This window comes from Streptopelia decaocto (assembly GCF_964273445.1).
Source record: "Streptopelia decaocto genome assembly, chromosome: 1".
In the NCBI taxonomy this organism is placed as follows: domain Eukaryota; kingdom Metazoa; phylum Chordata; class Aves; order Columbiformes; family Columbidae; genus Streptopelia; species Streptopelia decaocto.
In genome coordinates this window covers 160,493,586-160,508,303 of record NC_138663.1, presented here as the reverse complement: position 1 = coordinate 160,508,303, position 14,718 = coordinate 160,493,586, and the positions used below count along the sequence as shown (strand labels likewise).

General features: G+C 34.6%; 1 long non-coding RNA gene across 1 annotated transcript; it reads right to left on the bottom strand.

Annotated features, from left to right (window-relative positions):
• Positions 1 to 626: 626 nt before the first annotated feature.
• Positions 627 to 11,284, bottom strand: LOC309442241. The gene is made up of 3 exons (XR_014184567.1): positions 11,021 to 11,284; positions 2,609 to 2,692; positions 627 to 1,201 (listed from the first exon to the last, which is right to left on the bottom strand). It is a non-coding gene; the product is annotated as an uncharacterized lncRNA (long non-coding RNA).
• Between the last annotated feature and the right edge of the window lie 3,434 nt (positions 11,285 to 14,718).

Below are 14,718 nucleotides of genomic sequence, written 5' to 3'. Positions count from 1 at the left end.
CCAAACTGTTGGACTCTTAACTTCATTTTATCACAGACTTTTCCTTTAAATTCTCCACAACTGATGTTGAGTGGCTCGACTTCAGTAGTCTGTAAAATCAGCTTGAATTCTCTTTTGGATAACATTGTATCAATCAAATACAAACACTTTATCTGCACAGCTTGTCCTAGTAAGATCTAGGATACTGTTCCTATTATTAGAGGAACTTATTCATGAATTCTGATATAAAATTAAAAACATCTATTTGATGTACACTCTCACATTCTTCAAATGCATAATCTAATATAAATTATGCCTATTAATTACTTTGTTTTGTTTCATTTTTCCTCCCTTTTCCCCTCAATTTTCTACAGCTATCTATGAGTACAAAATCTCTTAACAAATGTAATTGTGGTTTTCCCACTCAGTGAATATAGATTCAGTCACACTATCTAAACCTTTCTAAATTTCTAGAGCTTTTCTTTATTCAGATTGTAGGATTTTCAAAATACGGATTTCCTTCACTGTGTGCATATGTAGGGTCTTACAAATGACTGCTTTAAAAATAGTCATTTTTTTCCCTCAGCTCAAACAAATCTTTCTGAAACTTAATTCATCCCACAGATACTGACTGGACATACTCTGTCTTCAGTTTTTACATTTATTGCTCTCTCTCAAAAATAGCATGGTACAAATATATTTAAATTGGAAGCAAAGACAATGTTTGTGAGAGAAACAAATCTTCTTGGTTCCAAAATGAAGCAATTGCACTGGGAAACAAAACAAGAAAAAGAAGGAAAAAATCAGAACATTGAAGATATATATCACACTTCTTCTTGGTGACAGTGTCTTGAAAATATTAAAACTATATATTACCAAAGAAGTAGACAGACTAAGAAGTATTCTGAAAAAAAGAAATTCAGTCATAATTTACTTATTTCTTAGCCTTCTCAAGACACCTAGAGACTTATCATCTGGAATATCTTGAAATCAATGTGTCAATATGTAGTGAGTTCAATTATTTTTCCAAATTAAGATTTTTCTCATGACTCATGGGATTTCCAGAGGTTCCATAGTTCTGAGGTCACACTACAACACATGTCCATAGTTTACATAGTTTCGTTTCGCACTATTTTTCTTCATTTCATATTCTGATTAATGCTTGACTTTCGTACTGAGAATATAGTTCTAGGACTTATTCCATTTCTATAGATATAATCTCCTGCAAAATAAGAGAAAGCTTCAGAAAGGAAATGTGCACAGAGTTAAATATTACATAAAAGACTATATGTCCCATTATTTTAACAGCTAAATAGTTAAATTTCAGCAACTAAGAAATGGACTTCCAACTTTATAACTTTCCTCTTCACCTTTGTAACTGTCACAGCTACTGCTAGTTATTTGTTACATGCACAAGTTTATCTAGGTATTGATATGCATTCTAAATTGGTTGTACATATACCACAAACAGTATGCTTTTTAGGCACTCTCCTGGAAATAATTATTACTTTTTTGAATCTCATTATTTTATTATTCTGAACCAATACATTTGGCCAAGATTTGCCTTTAGGTTAATTTTCTTCAGGTCTGAAGTACAGATTTTGAAAGGATAATGATGTAAAAATTACACTGGAACCATACGGAATAAGCCTGAGCATTGCCTTCAGTGATTTTAGTCTTTGTGACTCACGGAGACAAAAGACTCACACAATGACTACAGATAGTGACTGATCGAAGTCCCAAACACATTGTGTTCTTGCAAAGACATAAATATGTCCTGTGTTCTTACTTGCTCTGTGGATAATAAGTACAATAGGACTACTCGCATAGCTTAATGCAAGAATTTGCGGAGTTTCTCTATGTTCTCTCATTGTGTTAACCCTAATAGTACATTCTCTTCTTTTACAGGACCACTTTTCCTGCTCATTGTAATGTTCCAATTGAACATATGCAGGTTTTGGATTTGTTTGTATATAATTTAGCAAACTTTTATGTTCTTTTAACTGTGTTGATGGGCTTTGGATCACATCTTTTGCTCACAGTCCCAAATAAATTTTGTATCATACGCAGGACATTGTTCTCCTAAAATATGCCTGTTCAATCAATAAAACCAAAATGCAATGTCAGAGAAAAAAGTACATTTTTAACTGAAGAGGTTTTGTTCCTTAGTCCATAAGATGGGCTTAAGCAAATAAATAGAAAGAAGAACTTGTGCTGAAGAGCCTTTTCAATTTGCTTCAGTTTAGCTAAAGTGGCAGATGGCAGCTACCTCTGCTCTTCTCCCAGTCCTGCTCTCTGTCTGGCTTCTCTCTGCTCTTCAAAGGAACTCCACACTCTATACAAATTATTTCAGAAAAAGGAATATTAAGGTGCTAGCTGAAAGAAGTGCTTTCATGAAAAGCAGGAAGCTGCTTTGGGGAGAAAAAACAAGCTCTTTGTTGATGGAACAGAACGGGGCAGGGGGCAGAGCAGCACGGGTTTGAGTGGCAACAGAATGTACCAGAATTTTAGTATCACCCTGGAGCACTTACCAGTATTTCTGACTAAGCCTAAACTACAATAATATGGAAATAAATTTGATGCAAACGTTTTTTGTGTGTGTTTTACTACATTAAGAACTATTGCTCACCTCACAAGATGTTTTGATGAAAAGAAAATTCAGCTCGTTCATTTCTCAGGAACAATTGCATATTAGTATTCTGTCAATGTTCATCTGATTTAAAAAACAAACAAACAAACACATACCACAGTTCCATGTGTTTCTTTAGTTCTCTTTAATTAGCATCATAAATCCAAATTCTTGGCATTTCTTTCAAAGCAAGTGCAAAATTCTGATGAATATGTAGTGACTCGAAATACTAACTCCTCAGAATTTCTTTATGTAAAAACAGACATTTCCATAACTATGATTTATTTAAAGTATTACAGAACTTTTTTCTTAAGTAGTTATATATATTTTCAGTAGGTAGCTTCTACATTATTATTTCTACCTATTTATGTCCACTACAAAATAATTAAAGATTGTGTTTCCTTTTTCACTTACTGACTGTTTGCTTCTAGCATATGTAAGGTTTTGAGAATCATCCAGTTTCCACTGTGCTGGGTGCTATACATATGCGATAATAGGACATCCTGAATTATCATGCTTACACTAATCACAGGAAAAATCTAAGATGAGAATTGGAAAAGATTATTTTTATGTTACAAAATTATATGGCTAAATAGCAATTGTGCAAAATTAATTTTCAAAATATTATTATTTTGAATTTTTCTGTTTTTGAAACAATAATGTATTTAAGTGGATTTTTTTCCTTTCATGTTCACTTTTGCTTTTCCATTAGGAAACTACAAGTTTAATAAAAATTAAATTAGTGAATAAGATCAAACCATTTACTTATTCCTTCCCTTTTTCCTCACTGAAAAATAAAAAGAAAAATATAATTCTCAAAGAAAACTGAAAGACAGGATAAGGATGAGTAGTGGAAGGTAAAAGTGGGATTTGAAAGGAGTATTTTTAGTTTGTTTTCCAGAGGATAGAAAAGGGAGGTAAAAGCATTGAAAGAACATTTAAAATCTTTAGTTTGTCTCTGGCTATTTTTTTTTTCCCACAAATAGAGCTGCTTCTATAAGATAAATGACCATGAGACACAAGGAAACAACAGAAACACAAAGAAGCCCTGAAATTCTAAAGAGAAGCTATGATTTTGAAAATAAGGACATTTCTCTGTTTCAAAAACATTTTATTTTACCACTTCAAGCAAAAAACAACTCAAGATCGAAGAGCTGACTGGAATATTTTAATACGATTTGCTTTTGTCATTAAGTCTATAGAGCTGTATTCATCCAACAACAGCAGCTGATCAGGACACACATACCTGGAGGAATTGCTTAATCACTCAGTTAGAAGAGACAGAGAAACAAACAAACAAACAAACAAAAAATGTGGAGTTTTTATGTGCTTTCCTCCATATGAAATTTCTTAAGATGAGAGGGATCAGCTGATGAGAGGGATCAGATAAGTTCTGAAATACCAAAGCATTTTCATTTTGTCTTTTTAAAGAAGATGTTTAAGGAAACAAGCATGTGTTACCAGGATTTGAGTCCACATCTTTATCCATAATGAAAATTTATCCTTTTTTTAAAAAGAGCAATTAGCAAAATCTAAGGTTTTATAAGTTTGGGGTTTTTTGTTTTGTATTAGGTAAAGATAATATTTGTTGTGATACAACATTCTTTATTTCTAAATTGTCTAAATAATACCTTTATTTTTCTCTCAATATCAAGAAATTATATCAACCACCATTGCTTAGAGTCCCAAATCTCACTTTTGCTAGTACTATAGTCTCTCATACATAGGCAGAGGGTCACAAGGTAAGGGCTTATGTGTCAGTGTCTAGATCTTCCTTGGTGTCTTCCATGGGTAAGTAACTTTTCTAGTTTGTCATACATATAGCTCCAGCAAATATTGGCATAGTGCCCCATTTGAAATACTGTCTTAAGGAAAACCCTTCCAAGAGCAGAATTTACTTCCACCTCTGGCAGCTGGTCTGTATTTTGAATACTAGTTCCTGTTTTTTCAGATACCTGTTTCACCAACCAGTGTATTTAGCTCTCACATTTATCCTGAATATATAGCAAAAGCTATATCCATGGGCTTCAGAAACATTCAACTATATTTCAGGTTATGGTTTTGCAGCATGACCTGAACTGAACAGCTTTCTCTTTCTCAAAGGAGAAACTTTTGCTTTTAGCTTCCATCTGCGCTACCCCACACTCATACAGCTTACTTAGAACAAATGCTGGTGCTAATCTGATCACAAGATAAACTGATTCACCTAATTAAAATGGTAAAAAAAAACCCTAACTTTGCAGAAAATGAAAAATAACAGGGACTGCAGCACAGGGGTTGGCCAGGTTAAAGAACTGAATCTGCTGCAATCACATAAAATGCTAAAGCTGGTGCAAAGCAGGAGTAAATGCAGCTGATAGCAGAGACAAGTAGAAGAAGGAATCATATAAAAGATGAACTAAATGAGCTTTTAAAAAGGGAATTTTTAAATTATTATTTCTGTTTACTTTTTCTCCTACTACTAGCCAGCAATTTGGCAAAAATGTAAAGACAAATCAACACAAATTAAACTGAGCAGGCACTGACAACTCATATTTAGCTTTGAAGTCTGTTGCTTCTACACTAGACTTAAGGGCTTGTATGTTCCTTTTTGAACTATACAGGGTATTCTGGAAAAAGTTATTACCTCTACTTACAAGCATTGTCTTTTCTCAGTACAACTGACTGCTTGGTTTGGTGACTACAACAGGACTCCTAAGGCTGCCTGTAATACACCAATGTCTGGACAGGACGCTAAAGTTTTTAATTACTGTTGATGCTGTAAGAGTTTCAGCTGAAGGCATTGAGTAAGACAGTGGCAGCTATGTCCTCCTTATCAGAGACAAAGCCTATGAGTCAGATATTTTAGGATTAGGGACTATGACAAGTTTGCAGAGAAAAAACAGGTACTGCTTAGGACTTCTGTGAAATTATGCATGTTGTGTTACCAGCTCAAATTTCTGTAAGTAAGCTTCAATCCTATCTGAAGTGTAGGAGAGGACACCTAGGAGTGGCTAAGACAAAAACAGTGTAAAAAGGTTGAGGATGCAACTGAGGTATGGGTTATGTTACAAATGGGGAGCCAGCTGAGAAACCACAATTAAAAAAAAAAAAAAGTGTGTCAAACAACTGCAGAAACCTTGGTTAGCTGATGAGACCTGCCAGTTGAACTCACCACAGGGAAACTGTTGATACATTTCTATGGGAGTATGTGAAAAACTGGGTCTTGGTGTCAGGCAAAAGAAACCAATGGCTCTGCTCTCATTGACAGAGACATAAGCCTCACTGTAGAGAAACAGTGACAGCCTCAAGTCACCTCTATAGTCAAGTACTCCAAAGTCCTGACTGTGGAAATGCCAAAGGTCATTCTTGGAAATGGATGTTTCAGAAATGTTTCATAAATGCATTCTCAAAGCATCACAAACTCAGGAGAACAGAAGGAAACCTCAAGGTTGTTGATCTAGGAGAACAAACGAAAAAGAGTCTTCTATGACCCAGTGGGAGTGAAAGAAACGAAATGTTACCAGTCTACATGCTTTTTTTCACATGGGTAAAAAAGTTCTTTGCCCCATTTGATTCGGTCAGTTCTATCCATTCTATTTAAAAACTGCAAAACTCATCCCTCAGACTGGCATTATTTGCTCTCAGTTGAACAAAAGGTAGATGTTGGGGCCAGTGTTAACAGAAACTGAACTCCTCAAGCTTACGAGGTGGCATTTTGTGTGACAGTTATAAAGTCTGTCTGCTTGCCAAAGCAGTATTGTTTGCTACTATACATCTACTGCATATTTGCCAAACCTACTTTTAAAAATACCAAGTATTTGAGTTTTCACTGCCTCCCTTGAAAGACTGTTCCACAGTCTTAATACATTTAGCTGTCAAAAAGTAAAAGACTGAGTATTTTCAGTTTCAGACTGAATCTTTTGTATAGTTCTGCTTACATTCATACTCAAGCCTATGTTAGCTACTTTTTATCCTGAAAATTTGTTCTAGAGTTTCGCTATACTAGCGTTGCAAGTCTTAAATAATACATAAGTAACGCACATCAGGGACCAACTGGAAGTACTAAAGATGGAACTTCTGACTGTTTCTAAATATTGTATAATCTTGAGAGAATGGAAGGAAACACATTTTCTTTCAAAGGCCTCTGCAGAGGGACACCTCTTAGTGCGTGTTAGATTACATCTCTGGCATCCCTCTGGGTGAACCTCAGCACTGTTTAACTTCCTTCCAGAGCAGTATGTAGTTTGATGTAGATGTTTACCTTTTTTTACCCAACTGTGTGCAGTTTTTTACATAAATTCCACCATAGCATCTTTTTCAGTGTATTATATTTAATACACATTAGGAGTTATTTGGAAGAGAAGTCCAGTCAATTTGAATTAATTAATTTTTCATATTTTATTTCTCTCAACATAAAAATAATAATCAATATTTTATACATATCTTCAAGATTATCTTCCTTAAATCATTCTTTCAGTCATCCTTTAGACAGATGAAATACACAAAATGATTTTTCTTTTTTATTTTTGATCTATTTAAATAACTTTGTTCCTTCACTCTGTGCTTAGCTGTTTTGCCTTTTACAACTTGGTGTCACCATTACTGACTGTTCATAATTTGGTACTATGTCTTAAAATTCTGCTGGGTTACATTTTTTTTTTTAGTACACATTTTAAAAGTAAAAAAATTATTCTCTCATATGATCTTTTCAACAAGTCAGAAAAACATCATTAGAAAGTAAAGGGATTGCTTTGTACTATCTAATATCTATTTTGCCCTAATTGTTCATGTTTTTTACAATCTGAAAAGATAATGAAAGTAGAATGCTACCTGAAACATGGTACTGATAAACTGCTGTGTCACTGCCAGGTCTTCCGAGCATTAGTGGCATGAGAGGGTCCAAATTTCTGATTTTATAGCAGCTAATATCTACAAATGAATACATTCTGGTTGATCAAACCCCAAGTTTTGGTCCACCCAATTTCAGAAATAAGGGTCTGCCATGAAGTTCAGGTTTCAGTTATCCAGAAGGAGCTGATCCACCCTCAGAGGATTCAAGGAGATCTATCAGCCCATTAGCAGCTGTCTCTTGTCATTGTCGGTTCAATAAAGTCAGTAAGTTAGGCTTAAAAACAATTATATCTTTTCTATGGGTAGAAATCACCCTTTAATTCCACAATTTAAAGTAATTAAATGTATTTTGAAATACTTGAAATACTAATATTGCATGAAGCCTTTCAAGGATTTCTGTCTTGTTCTAAATGCAGAGAAGATAGACTTGTTACTGTTTTGTGACTAAGCTGAACTTGTACCTTTCCAAACCTGGGGGTTTGGACCTATATCTCAGTACCAGGTGTAACTGGAGGAAACCTAAAATATTCCTATAAAATAATCTGTCCTACTACCCCATGAACAACGGTAATTTAAACTCTTGCTAGTAACTGATATTAAGGTTAACCACATCCTCAGGAATTGCATTAAGCCTCAGGTTGATAGATATGACCAAAATCAATTTGAGTAAAGTAATTTAACAGGCAGCAGATGATATGCACAGATGGGATTTCCCAATTGTATCACTCTGGGGATAGAGTTAGTGTTATGAAAAAAATAAATCATACAATTTCATAGATGCTTTCCATAGGAACTCCCCTAAAGAACACTGGAAATGACAAGATTTTTGTTTCAATACATTTAATCAATGCTTTTTGACCTGGGGGGCAGAGAAAGGGAGAGAACCTTTCCAAACAAATCAGCGTTTAATCCAGCTTAATTTATACCTTTACTTTTGGACAGTAACATGTCCAAACTACATATAAGCAGAGAAAACATATTGATTTAGTTGCCTTCTTTGATTACTTTTTTCAATCAACTTGTTCACCCTTGCCTCACAAAGTAATGAGCAACTGTTCCACTTACAGTCCTAGCAGATCATCTGTAAGCAAAATTAACATCTAAAATTACATAGTTTAAACATAACAACAGACAAATTTTGTTCAAAATACAAACCCATATTTTGTTCTAGTTATATAAGTACACATACATGTTGCCATGTAAGGGTCTGAATGTAAATATGAACTGGTAATTTGTATCATCAAAAAAATATAAATGACATAAATACTTATGGTCTTTATTTAAAAAAATACAATTGCTTATATGAGGCAGCAACAGAAGATCAGTGTCCCAGTGTACTTAGTGTTCAATAAATACAGAAGAAAACACAGAGCATAATCCCATTCCCTGGAAGCAAGGATAAGAGCTCTTCTCACAGCTTCACAATTTTGAGTATTTACAGTTTTGACAACAACACTGTGTGTTTGTTGTTTGTTTTTTTTAAATCACACATAAAAAGTTATTGGATGTAACACTACAATATATCCCAACAGAAAGACACACACATCCCTCCTTGCCCTGCTAGCCTGAAACCTCTGTGTTCCTAAAAACTTATGATCTAGGACTTGTTCACACTCTAGGTCATGCCTGAGCCCCAAGCCTCTCATACCATGTTCCATACAACATGGTTGGAACCACTCCCAGCCATAGTTGAGATTTACCTTTAAAATAAACTAGTTTAGTCAGCAACAAGGTTTTTTTTAAATCATTAACATACTCTGATTTACAATTATTTTCTTGAATGAACATACTGAACCATGAGAAAACTAGCTTACCATTACCATTAGCCATCTATAGGTAGAAGAAGATCGTTCATAACTACTTGGGGTTACATTACTACACCTGATTCAGCCTTAAAATTCTGCTGCAGAGTTGTATTTTCCTCCTATGTGAACTAAACTCAAATATTGACACTGCTTTACATTATAAGTTATGCAATTGTCCATTAAAGATGATAAAAATTTACTATACCACTCTATACACTGTAGATCTTGCTTTTCCACATCTTCCCCTATTCTGTACAACTGGACAAGCCTTTGAATTTTTCAGTGACAGAATATATTGAGCCTGATATGCAACTGAATTTCCCAGCTTTACGACAAATGAGGCTTTACTGAATTCAGTAAGATCCAACTGCAACTCAAAATTGTTCTTTGCTGGCATGATGCCATTTATAACAGGGAGGTATAGGTAGTATATGACATGTCCTTAGATGTTCTCACCTATTAAGGGAAAAATATGGGTAAAATAGAACAGCCTCGGTACAAGTAATTGTGAACTTGGACTGAAAATTATGTTTGTTGTGTTCAACACACTTGATTGTGAGCTGCACTTGCTCAGGAACAAATGGAATTCTTTGTAATACAATGCCATAAGAATGGGAGACTCTGGGAAAAACAAGTGGGTTAGACCCAACCCAGCTAAATCCACCCACATATTTGAGTCACCATCCTAGCAGTTACAGCTAACTCTCTAAAACTCAAATTAAATCTCTACCAATCTGATTCTCTTGCACAGAGCCAGAGACTTCTTTTTCTAAAAGCCATAACATGCAGATTACCATTCAGTTTAATGACTAAAACAGAAAACTATCAATTAAATGTTGGTGTGTGTAGTGTGTAATTGGAAGGTAATGTCTATAAACACTTCATTTCATCATATTGAAACTGATTATGTTTCAGGTATAAAATAGAGGGAAATAGAAAAAGAGTTAAGTACCAAAGAAAAAAGTATGAAAGTGATAATTAAACACAAGAGAAAGACAACGAATTAGCAAATGCTCTCACTGTACTGTCTTCATAATGAGAAGAGAAGGCATGTTCATTTGAGTGAGGGCTTCATTTTGCAGACCAAATGATGTTTGGGATATTCAGTAACCTTTTTGAGCAATGGCATTGAAACCGACACTAGCAATAGACAGTACTGCACTGTGCCATTGCAGCTGGGACTGAACCCAAGTGCTGTTTTTTTTTGTGAAACTAACAAAGCTTCTTTTGGACTCTTTACATTTCAATTTAACCGAACTGAAGTACTGACACAGTACAGTTTATCTGCCAATGCAGGAGCTTTAACAGTAATGGTTATTGCATTTTCCCTGGGTAGTTGCTTACAAAACATTAACATTTTCACTAATTTTGGTCTTTAATAACTACTGTATCAACTAAATTTGTTAGAATCAAGAACTGCTCAATAAAAAATAAAATAAAATAAAATAAAATAAAATAAAATAAAATAAAATAAAATAAAATAAAATAAAATAAAATAAATAAAATAAAATAAAATAAAATAAAATAAAATAAAATAAAATAAATAAAATAAAATAAAACCCACAGTGAAATTCTCTGTGTAGTAAACATGTTAAGAAACAATGTTAGAAAATTTCCCCTCTCCTTTTAGGTATATCATAAAGAATTTAATACACACAATTGAAAAAATGTTCCTCTGCTCATTTTTCCCCAAGATAGTAATAAAAATTTATATATGTAAATAAGTTGTGGAAAAGATACACATTAAGGAAAAGATTGCAACACCCTTACTCACTCTGAATAGTAATGTTCATCATTACTGGTTCCACTGTAGTCAAAGGAATTTCCTAAAAAAAAAGGCAGCTTTTACCTGATGAAGACCAATCTACATCTAGGAAAGTAACAAGATTATGTGATTAAAAAAAAAAAACCACATGGATAAATACCATGGTGACATTTAATATTTTCTACAAATTGAATCATGAAAAGACAGAGAAAGACATATGCCATATACTTATCAAATACAAAACAAGCACTTGGTTTTGTTGTATCATAGAAGGACCACCACAGTATAACTACTGGGAGGGGGGGAGCAACCTGAAAGACAGAAACATGCTCTTAATCTTTTCGTCACAGCAGCCTCCACATGGTGTCTCATACAAGCCAACTTGTCTTCATTTTTACAATAAAGACATTTAAGGCATTGCTCAAATAAGACTCTTTCTTGGACTACTCTGGGGTGCATTCTTGTCAGCAAGATGCAATAACCAGAAAATTGCTGCTGAGTACTGCCAATTCATTGCTTGCATGGCCAAGAGCTGTAATTCCTGACTGCAGGTGTAAATGCACAACTCCGTGAAGTAGGTGCACGGCTGGTAATAACTAGAGGCAGTTTAACTACACCCAGTGCAGTAGTTACAGGTGCTTCTTACTTCCTCACTCTGAAAGAATTGAGCTAATCCTAGAAAGAGATCAGAAACCTTTTTTATATTATTATTTTTTATAAATATTTTCACCTTTAAAAATGATCTAATGTTTCATAACACTTTGTGACTTCTTGGCATCTGCCTGTAAACCGTGGTATGGAGAAACACAGCCCTTGCTGGTCTGTGCTACAAACAGAAAAAGAAGAACCAGCCTAATGAATTTATAGTTACGCAACTGTATTATCTTTCTGTCAGGAGATTTTTCATCGTTTGTTCACAACAATCTCTTAACACTGAAATTTTCATCGAGTTCCCTCTGGTTCCTTAATAGCAGACTGAGAAGCTCCCTCTTGCAGCAAGTCTAAATGATCTGTGTATCAGTGCCCAAACATCTATTGACAGGGACAGATTATTTCTTAGAAAGTGATCTCTGTCCTATTAGCTAATCTCAGTTCCTGTAGCTTTGTCCTCAGACACGTTGATTACCAATTGTTTAGACAGTTCTTACAGACCCACAGGGGTAGGCTGAGGATCCAATCAGTTCTTGTCCCATTATATACTCACATCAGTAGTGTTTATAATCCTTTCCAGTGCTTGTGCAACTAATGGCAAGGCTACCGCTGCTCTTAAATGTTCCCATTAAGTCTCTTTAATAGATCAATGGCAATTCTTAAAAAAACATTAACTTTTCCAGCTGTAACAAGGATGTTGTTTCAAAGTCCGAATTTCTTTGATCACCTCAGTATTTCACACAGAGGAGCTGATGGCTTTCTTTGCTCAGACTCATGGACTGGGACTAAAGTGGCACGCATGATGTTCTCGTTGACTATATAGTGGAAAATCAGTGGAAAAAAAATGCAGTGTACCAGCCCTATAAAGTTACATCCTCTTCAAGAGAAGGGAACCAGCTTAACCCTTAAAATCTTGCTGAGCCTTTTCAAGCACCAAAATACATATACATATATATATATATAAATAAATTAAAAAATAATTAAAAAAAAAAAAAAAACAAAACACAACAAAAACCACAACTAGTGACTTTAGTGACTTCTAGGTGACTATATGCCAAGTAATCTTCCAAACAATAATTTTGTTAGCACAATCCTGTCTTTGTTTGAAGATGAAGCAGGAAATTTTTCAATTCTGAAATTAAAAAACAAGGATGGATCTTTTCTGTACCTGAGTAAGTATCTCAGCACTTTCTCCCCTTCTTGCTCAGAGCATTATAATTAGTGTCTCAACAAAGCTAAACTTATATGAGGTCTTTATATATATATTTTTTAATCTTTAAACCACAGTTTTTTTTCCAGTCTCTTCATGAGTTGCCCTTCTCTTTGTGTCTGTATTTCAAGATCTGTACTGAGATGCATGTTTTCCCCTGACCACAAACTTCCTCTCATGGAAACAGTGAAAATAATGAAAGAAAACAGTGAAAGAAAGAGATAAGAGGAGTGTCAGGCTGTCTTTAATTGCACCCATGAAAATACCTTGAAGAGGAGGTTGTCTGTAAGAGATGAAGTACTGGACATCATGAGGAAGGCAGTCATAAAAGAAACCTGAAGGTAAGGAGGTAAGTCAGGTTACTGAGGTAAAGACTTAATGTAATTTTAGTGTAACTAAATTAATATCTTGTTTAATTTTTTCCTTTATGTCTTTTATAAATAAATGTCTTTTTTTTTTTTTTTTCCTGACTTCCTTAGCCTGGTTTGGTTTAAGTTAGCTAGGTAATAATAAAACATTCTTCACTGAAAGGTGCAACAGAGGTAGGAGTAAAAGTTCAGAGTGCACCAGCTCACCAGCACATCTCACACTGCAAAGAAAGGATGAGGGTGGCATCTCAGTTGAATCATTGGAGCTAGGAGAACAGACACAAGTGTCTTCCAGTGACTGTGGTAGGGACTCAAGAATCTCTAGCATGAAGTAAGTTACTGAGACATAACACTGAACCCTGAAGAACTCAGAGAGGACTGTAATATGGTTTATCTTCTCAAATTTCATTTCAAATATGAATTTTCAGGCAGATCATGCTCTATCTTTGCCCTTTCCACTTATGACCCATTGAATAGTTGTTTTTCACAGATATTATTGATTAGTTTATGAATAAAGCAGGATTTCAAACCTTCAGTTTCCACACGTCCAATATTTTCAAAGTTTTCCAAGGCGTCACCACATATTCCAATCTCTATCATTCAACTATGAAAACTTAAATAAAGGAATAATGACAGAAGGAAATTTCCTGGCCAGTTTCTACTCCTCCAGTTTTTACTGCTATAAGATTTCTTAAAAACTAATAATGTTCAGGTCTGGTTGACTCCATATTTTAAACAGCCCTTTTCATGGATACATTTTCATCTCTTACTAACACTCAATTATTATGTTTCCATTATTGCTACACTCCCTTGTTCCACAAATTGAATTTAACGTGATTGGCTACTCACTCAAAAAGCCCAAGTCATTTTCTGTCACAGGGCTGTACTTGTAAGATTTGTGGCTTAGCATATTTCACAACTCAGAATAACTTAATCTTATTTTCAATCAATTTCAAGTGCAATTCCAGTTCTAACTAAATATTTAAAACTGACTCATTGCAAATTGTACCTGCTGCAGCAAGATCTCAGTTTACAAAAATAGATAACAGTTGCAAAAAACCCTTATCTCATGCAAATTCTCTGGCTGGTCCAAATGTAAAAACCAAGTGGCTCTTTTTTCAGGAAGATCTATGATTCTCTGATTTTTCAGCTCTGTCAGTCTCTGTTGCAGCTCATATTTTTTAGCTATTTGACCAGTTTACTTTGGAGAAAACCTTTTCTAAATGGCAGCTAGGTTGCTGGCCACCTATCCTATCTGTGTGTTTTACTGTGGAAGTTTTTCAACTGTGTTTCCCTATCCAGCTAGAGAAAATGCTTACAGTGGGACAGAATTTTCAAGATAATTTTTTCTTAAGAAAAACACATCTCCAAGTCTCACTGTAACACTAAGTCACTTTATGAAAATGCAGAACCCATCAAATAGGGCAGATGAGACAAAGTATAGAAAAGACTTTTGCCTACAACAGCTTTGCAGTCTT